This window comes from Coregonus clupeaformis, chromosome 21, assembly GCF_020615455.1.
Source record: "Coregonus clupeaformis isolate EN_2021a chromosome 21, ASM2061545v1, whole genome shotgun sequence".
Classification (NCBI taxonomy): domain Eukaryota; kingdom Metazoa; phylum Chordata; class Actinopteri; order Salmoniformes; family Salmonidae; genus Coregonus; species Coregonus clupeaformis.
Genome location: NC_059212.1, coordinates 37,207,736 through 37,217,273, shown reverse-complemented (window position 1 = coordinate 37,217,273; position 9,538 = coordinate 37,207,736).

Genomic DNA, 9,538 nt, shown 5'->3' with positions numbered 1-9,538 from the left:
AAACAGCTTGTCATGGCTTTAGAAGCTTCTGAAAGGCTAATTGACATCATTTGAGTCAATTGGAGGTGTACCTGTGGATGTATTTCAAGGCCTACCTTCAAACCTAGTGCCTCTTTGCTTGACATCATGGGAAAATCAAAAGAAATCAGCCAAGACCTCAGAATTTTTTTTGTAGACCTCCACAAGTCTGTTTCATCCTTAGGAGCAATTTCCAAACACCTGAAGGTACCACGTTCATCTGTACAAACAATAGTACGCAAGTATAAACACCATGGGACCATGCTGCCGTCATACCGCTCAGGAAGGAGACGCGTTCTGTCTCCTACAGATGAACGTACTTTGGTGCGAAAAGTGCAAATCAATCCCAGAACTACAGAAAAGGACCTTGTGAAGATGCTGGAGGAAACAGGTACAAAATGATCTATATCCACAGTAAAACGAGTCCTATATCGACATAACCTGAAAGGCAGCTCAGCAAGGAAGAAGCCACTGCTCCAAAACCGCCATAAAAAAGCCAGACTACGGTTTGCAACTGCACATGGGGACAAAGATTGTACTTTTTGGAGAAATGTCCTCTGGTCTGATGAAACAAAAATAGAACTGTTTGGCCATAATGACCATTGTTATGTTTGGAGGAAAAAGGGGTGCGCTTGCAAGCCGAAGAATACCATCCCAACCGTGAAGCACGGGGGTGGCAGCATCATGCTGTGGGGGTGCTTTGCTGCAGGAGGGACTGGTACACTTCACAAAATAGACGGCATCATGAGGAAGGAACATTTTGTGGATATATTGAAGCAACATCTCAAGACATCAGTCAGGAAGTTAAAGCTTGGTCGCAAATGGGGTCTTCCAAATGGACAATGACCCCAAGCATACTTCCAAAGTTGTGGCAAAATGGCTTAAGGACAACAAAATCAAGGTATTGGAGTGGCCATCACAAAGCCCTGACCTCAATCCTATAGAAAATGTGTGGGCAGAACTGAAAAAGCGTGTGCGAGCAAGGAGGCCTACAAACCTGACTCAGTTACACCAGGTCTGTCAGGAGGAATGGGCCAAAATTCACCCAACTTATTGTGGGAAGCTTGTGGAAGGCTACCTGAAACATTTGACCCAAGTTAAACAATTAAAAGGCAATGCTACCAAATACTAATTGAGTGTATGTAAACTTCTGACCCACTGGGAATGTGATGAAAGAAATAAAAGCTGAAATAAATCATTCTCTCTACTATTATTCTGACATTTCACATTCTTAAAATAAAGTGGTGATCCTAACTGACCTAAGACAGGGAATTTTTACTATAATTAAATGTCAGGAATTGTGAAAAACTGAGTTTAAATGTATTTGGCTAAGGTGTATGTAAACTGTATGTGATCTTATTCAGCAGCTACACAGCCTAGGCCTGAGGCTTCATAAGTTATGAGTCATAACTCACCTGACTGATCCAAGGAATGAATGAGCCAACGTGGGTGAAGACAGTAGGTTTTTGGGGGGTGTTGCAGCCTTTACCATTCACATGGCTGGTGACCCCCCTGGACGTACCACCTACATTCTCTGCCCTGACAGTTCAGGAGCCCCACCTGAGTAACCCTGGGGAGACACAAGAAGATGGAAAGAAGCCAGTAGCCACATTGAAAATAATCTGAAGTATGTCTGATGTTACTGCATACACAAGTCACAGAAAAACGTACTGTACACAGTTAGTAGTTGAGATGATAACATCTAGATATAATGTTTGACTAAAACATAATTTAAAACTTTGCTTACATCTGTATACGATCACGTGTGTCTCTATTATGCGTGGGAATACTTGGGAACAGATTTCATACATTAAAATCACTTGGAGCTGATTTCCTGGTGTTTTTAAAGTATTTTATATCCAACAATAAAATATGGGGGTCCAAATAAAACCACCCGCGGACCGCCAGTTATGTTTTCCATCAGAATATCTACATTGATTTAGAAGCTAAGTGGCATTAGAGGCCTACAGAATGCCTAATAAAGTGAGACAACAGTTGAAGTAAACAATCAGTATTTTACATTTACATGGGCACCCGTTTGAGTCTTACAGTAGAGGCGCCCCCAGCCTGTGACGTAGCAGGGCTGGTTGTGGGTAAGGATGGCATCAGTTTATGGAAGGCAGGCCAGCTGGAACTTGTCATTGATCATAGCACTCCTCTCCAGCTTCAGGAGGGCAATGTCATTCCTATAATGTAAAAGAAAAAACATCAAGGACACCACTGTGAGGGTCTCATGACTCAGCTTCAATCATGATCATCAATACAATATGGGCTTTCTGTTAATGGAAATTTAGCCAAGTAACCTAATCATCACAGTACAGTACAACATGTTTTATCCTGTGGCACACTGCCAGTTAACACTGTCTGCCATTACTTATTCAGCTGCATGTCTATGAAAGTGACTCTGGTTAGTCACTCTTCCCATTGACACAGTGGTGATATCGCAGAAAAAGTTTACAGACATTTTTATTAGAACCTGTTTGCACTATACTGTATGCCTGAGCAAATCATGAGGTCCTTGAATGTCTCTTTCTTACCCACAGAAGACACAATTATCGCTCCAGTCAGGATGGAGGATCATCTTTTCCACCATGATGGACTGCTCATAGCCTTCCTCTGTCTTCATGTCATGCTCTACCAGGATCAATCTGTACATGTGCAACCTGGATCAGAACAGATGGAAGCACACAGGTGATAAATAAATCTAGAAGTCATATTGTATTTTGAATTAAAGTTAATGTTTCCACACTGAACAAAAATATATAGCAAAATGTAAAGTTGTTGGTCCCATAGTTCTTGAGCTGAAATAGAAGATCCCAGAAATGTTCCATACGTACAAAATCTTATTTCTAAAAAATGTTGTGCACAAATGTGTCTACATCCCTGTTAGTGAGCATTTCTCCTTTGCCAAGACAATCCATACAGGTGTGGCATATTAAGAAGTTCATTAAACAACATGATCATTACACAGGTGCACCTGGTGCTGGGGACAATAAAAGGCCCGTCATTGAGAGCAGGTTGGGCAAAGCACCACATTTTTAGCCTGTTTTGCATGTTCTTTTGGCATTAATGTCACATATCAGTTTTCAAACTATGTAAAAAATAAAATAATCATCATCATTGAGTTAATAAAGTCTACATACAAACATCTTTGCTTTGTTGAGTAAGGCAGCTCCAAAATGCAGGTGTTTCAACCTAGCTCAGTATTTCTGTGGTGGTGGTGGGGCAGCCAGCAGAAAATACAGAGCGTAGGGGTTGGTAATGTTCTCTAGTTGCGCCATGATTGGCTCAGTGTTCTGTCACTTGTTACAGGAGGGGGTCACAGTTCTGGAGCGACCCACTAGGTGTCATCCTCCGACAACCTTAGGCATCTCCTCACTCACAGTCTGAACTAATTATTATCTTATTGGTGTCACCTGTGTCTACCTGTTCACCTGTGTATTTATGCCCTCACTTCCCTGTGTTCCCTTGCTCTGTTTTCTCTGTTAGTTTCTCGATGCCAAACAGTACTAATCAGTGTCTGATCGCGAGACGTATGTACAGGTTCTTGAGAAGCATTCTCCCTGTTTCACTGTTGTTTTCAGTCGTAGTTAGTATTTCATATGTTTGCTGTCAGCCTGTTTTTGGAGACCAATTTGCTTCTCCTTTATTTTATCATGACAAGTCCGTTATTTTGTATCCTGGTTTTGGGACCACCAGTAAAGATTCTTGTTTCACCATCTCTGCCTACTGTCTATCCTGCACCGCACCTGGGTCACACCTCATACCAACCCTTACAGTCACTCATGGGGAAACTACGTCAGTGCCAAATCTAAGGGTAGAGCTCGAAAATTCAAGCCCCTTGGGTGCTGCCATAGAGTTACATTAGAAGTGCCCATCCAAGAAGGCTCAAGGTCATTGGCCACAGATAAAATGACGTCAAATCACGGTATATCTACAGTAGCTTTGATTGGACTGATCATGTCAACATCATACTTTCAAAATCTTAGCTAGCAGTCATCATCATGAATCAAGTTGACAATCTACTGGCAAATCCTTTTTAATTCCTTGTCATATGAAGATAAATAATAAAGAGAAATTATAGATAAAACGTATCGGTGCTCATCGGCCATTGGAAAAACATTACACAACAAGTTGGAAATCGCAAATTCAACAATGAGTGGTTTGGAAGGAATCAGTGGCAAACTGCAAGCACTACAAAGCAATCACTAGCCTGCTGTTCAGTGGAGTGGGTGTGTGGTCCAAGTCTGGGTTTAAAGGTCTCTTTTCCAAGCTTAAAATTATAAACATTCAACATTGCCCATGCTGTCAATCCAGCATGATTTCTGCCGCGCTCAAAACAACTGTTAACTCGGAACTAGGTAATCTGACTTCAGTGAGTTCAAGACAACTGGGAACTCTGGGGGAAAAACAAGCTCTGTCAGGGAAAATACGTTTTGAACGGTCATCCAACTCGGAATTGTAAGTCGGGAACTCTGGCCTCTTTCTAGAGCTACGACCTGAAGATCACTGACGTCATCATGATTCAACCTTGTTTTTTTTCAGAGTTCCCAGTTGTCTTGAAAGCACCATAAATCCAGAGAGTACCGGACTTTAATGACAAAGTTTGATGACAAAATTTGCCCACGATGGACCACTGCGCCACCTTCCTGTTCAAGTGAGCACAGCACAACAAAGTGAGTCCAAATATTTATTGTATGCTGCTGCATAAATTATGTAATATGCCAGGGAGATATGTATACTATAGCTAAGAAAGTAATACTAAGTGTATGTTGTGTATTTCGCCTACTGTTCTGACTTGGTGGTGCACATGTAGCCTATAACCTGTTTTAGAGAAAATGTATCATTTATTATTGTAAGAGCTTTCATTGTCTGCTTATATGCCCCCTTTATTTATCCTACGGTTCTGACTTGGTGTACAGGGAGAACACTGTAAGAATGGCCCATGTTCTGAATTCTGTCGCTGTACATTTCAAAAGTGCTGAACAAATAGTTATATTGACTACATCTGTCCTAGCTCACTCATTAATGTCTTAATCAAAATTACGGATGGCCTATTACCCGTTTGTCGTCCCCTTATGCCATAGTTTGTACATCTCAATGATCAATAGAAACCACATTTGTTTAAGCAAGTCAGCCATATTAGCTATGTTTTATTAAAAGGCAGTAAATCAAGCTGAATTAACTGTTTCGCTGCCAGACAAGGCTCCGCTGATAGCCAGGTGTAGCAGTGGTAAGGTGTTGGGACTGCATGTTTGGGATGCTCTGGATTGACATGTACGACAGCGTGTTCCAGTTCCCGCCAATATCCAGCAAATTTGCACAGCCATTGAAGAGGAGCGGGACAACATTCCACAGCCACAATCAATAGCCTGATCAACTCTATGCGAAGGAGATGTGTCTCGCTGCATGAGGCAAATAGTGGTCACACCAGATAATGACTGGTTTTCTGATCCACGCCCCTACCTTTCTTTTAAGGTATCTGTGACCAACACATGCATATCTGTATTCCCAGTCATGTGAAATCCAAAGATTATTTAAATTGACTGATTTCCTTATATGAACTGTAACTCAGTAAAATCTTTGAAATTGTTGCATGTTACGTTTATATTTTTGTTCAGTGTAGCTAACTGTAGTGTTGCTTTTCCCGCTGACATGCAAAGCCTATAGTCTTACAGTGCCACATCCTGGCAGAGGTGCAGAAAGAGTATCAGTGTTAGTGTTGCTCATGCTGTGGCCTTGAGATGGATGGGTATGTAAGAGTGTTCCTCCGGGAACATCAGGAGAACACTATGGAAACAGTATTTGGAAGGGTTTCATATACCACCAGGATATATAAGGGTTTTCAATCTGTTTCTGTTTAATCCTCAAATGCCTAGTATGTTACTATATTTGATAGAAATCCTACAGCCAATTTAATGGCATATTGCATGCTGGACGTAATGCAGTGTGCAGCTGTCATGACCCAGTTATCTGTGATGAGCCTACCTCCGCAGGTGGGGAAGAACGACTCAAAAGAAACTTAAGAATAAGTGGCAAACCCAAACATGGCTCTAAACAGTAACATGCTGTCGTCATCGGCAGTCCTATTGTAAGAAACATCTTGGTTGCCAAGGCAAAAACTCTGTGCTATCCTGGAGCACGAGTACAGGACATTACAAGGCTGCTTCCGACCATTCTACGACAGATGCCGGGAGCTGACGACGTCGTAGTCCATGTGGGGTCAAATGACATCAGGAGGGCTAGCTCTGAACTTTTGAAAATGTATTTTAAAGAACAGATTTTAGCATTGAAAGATTGCAAAAAGCGGCCAATTATTTCAGGTCCGGTACCATCGTTGGGCTGCGGGTGTGAAAGATCCAGCAGGCTACTGGCATTACACACCTGGCTCTGTTGCAATTACTTTTAAAGATAACTTTGACAGCTTCTGGAAATAGAAGATGCTCTACAGGAATGACAGAGTCCATCCAAATCATCTTGGCTCCTGGACACGCATTTCAAGGACCCAAGACCAGCTCAGTTAATCCCTACCATTCTGTCGCTGAGTTGTCATAATGCTGGAGCAAATGTACATTATCCCAGGAGCCTTGGTAGACACAATTTTAGTAACATAATTTACAGTATGTTCCCCTAACTGCCCTGAATGCATCTGTTGATCCTACAGCTATTGTATGCAGTAATACTGTGCCTATGAACCAGGGTTATACTGTTAGCACTGAGGCGGTGTGCCCTAGTAGGAAGTTCACTGTGTGCAGCTCACCCTGCACGATCAGCTCAAATATAAATAACATGAGCATGTCTACTTCTGATAAGCTTCCCAGTAAAACAATAAAAAACAATCAAGCATACCAGAAAAGTGCTAAAAATAGCCCACATTAACATATGTAGCCTAAGAAACAATGTTCATGAAGTCAATAACTTGCTAGTAACAGATGACTTTCTTATTCTGACTATCTCTGAAACTCACTTAGATAATACCTTTGATGATACAGTAGTAGCAATACATGGTTATAACATCTACAGAAAAGACAGAAATGCCAATGGGGGCGGTGTTGCGGTCTATATTCAGAAAAACATTCCTGTAAAGCTTAGAGAGGATCTCATGTTATATACTGTTGAAGTAATATGGCTACAGGTTCATCTGCCTCACCTAAAGCCCATTATTGTGGGAAGCTGCTATAGACCACAAAGTGCTAACGGTCAGTATCTGGATAATATGTGTGAAATGCTTGATAATGTATGTGATATCAACAGAGAGGTATCTTTTCTGGGTGATTTCAATATTGACTGTCTTTCATCAAGCTGCCCACTCAAGAAAAAGCTTCAAACTGTAACCAGTGCCTGCAACCTGGTTCAGGTTATCAGTCAACCTACCAGGGTAGTTACAAACCACACAGGAATTATTTTATTTATTTATTTATTTCAACTTTATTTAACCAGGTAAGCCAGTTGAGAACAAGTTCTCATTTACAACTGCGACCTGGCCAAGATAAAGCAAAGCAGTGCAGTGCGATAAAAACAACAACAACACAGAGTTACATATGGGATAAACAAAACATACAGTCAAAAACACAATAGAAAATCTATATACAGTGTGTGCAAATGTAGTAAGTTATGGAGGTAAGGCAATAAATAGGCCATAGTGCAAAATAATTACAATTTAGTATTAACACTGGAGAGATAGGTCTCCACAAAATGATGTGCAAATAGAGATACTGGGGTGCAAATGAGCAAAATAAATAACAATATGGGGATGACGTAGTTGGGTGGGCTAATTACAGAAGGGCTGTGTACAGGTGCAGTGATCGGTAAGCTGCTCTGACAACTGATGCTTAAAGTTAGTGAGGGAGATAAGAGTCTCCAGCTTCAGAGATTTTTGCAGTTCGTTCCAGTCATTGGCAGCAGAGAACTGGAAGGAATGGCGGCCAAAGGAGGTGTTGGCTTTGGGGATGACCAGTGAGATATACCTGCTGGAGTGCAGACTACGGGTGGGTGTTGCTATGGTGGCCAATAAGCTAAGATAAGGCAGGGATTTTCCTAGCAGTGATTTATAGAGGACCTGGAGCCAGTGGGTTTGGCGACGAATATGTAGTGAGGGCCAGCCAACGAGAGCGTACAGGTCACAATGGTGGGTAGTATATGGGGCTTTGGTGACAAAATGGATGGCACTGTGATAGACTACATCCAATTTGCTGAGTAGAGTGTTGGAGGCTTTTTGTAAATGACATCACCGAAGTCAAGGATCGGTAGGAGAGTCAGTTTTACGAGGGCATGTTTGGCAGCATGAGTGAAGGAGGCTTTGTTGCGAAATAGGAAGCCGATTCTAGATTTAACTTTGGATTGGAGATGCTTAATGTGAGTCTGGAATGAGAGTTTACGGTCTAACCAGACACCAAGGTGTTTGTGGTTGTCCACATATTTTAAGTCAGACCCGCCGAGAGTAGTGATTCTAGCTAGTGCAAGCAGCGTTCGATTGAAAAGCATGCATTTAGTTTTACTAGCATTTAAGAGCAGTTGGAGGCTACGGAAGGAGTGTTGTATGGCATTGAAGCTCGTTTGGAGGTTTGTTAACACAGTGTCCAATGAAGGGCCAGATGTATACAAAATGGTGTCGTATGCGTAGAGGTGGATCTGAGTGTCACCAGCAGCAAGAACGACATCATTGATATACACAGAGAATAGAGTCGACCCGAGAATTTAACCCTGTGGCACCCCCACAGAGACTGCCAGAGGTCCAGACAACAGGCCCTCCGATTTGACACATTGAACTCTATCTGAGAAGTAGTTGGTGAACCAGGCGAGGCAGTCATTTGAGAAACCAAGGCTATTTAGTCTGCCAATAAGAATGCAGTGATTGACAGAGTCGAAAGCCTTGGCCAGGTCGATGAAGACGGCTTCACAGTATTGTCTTTTATCGATTGCGGTTATAATATCGTTTAGGACCTTGAGCGTGGCTGAGGTGCACCCATGACCTGCTTGGAAACCAGATTGCATAGCGGAGAAGGTACGGTGGGATTCAAAATGGTTGGTGATCTGTTTGTTAACTTGGCTTTCAAAAACTTTACAAGGGCAGGGCAGGATGGATATAGGTCTGTAACAGTTTGAATCTAGAGTGTCACCCCCTTTGAAGAGGGGGATGACCGCAGCAGCTTTCCAATCTCTGGGGATCTCAGACGATACGAAAGAGAGGTTGAACAGGCTAGTAATAGGGGTTGCGACAATTTCGGCAGCTAATTTTAGAAAGAAAGGGTCCAGATTGTCTAGCCCAGCTGATTTGTAGGGGTCCAGATTTTGCAGCTCTTTCAGAACATCAGCTGTCTGAATTTGGGTGAAGGAGAAGTGGGGGGGCATGGGCAAGTTGCAGCGGAGGGTGCAGAGCTGGTGGCCGGGGTAGGGGTAGCCAGGTGGAAAGCATGGCCAGCCTTAGCAAAATGCTTGTTGAAATGCTTGATTATCGTAGATTTATCGGTGGTGACAGTGTTTCCTAGTCTCAGTGCAGTGGGCAGCTGGGAGAGGTGCT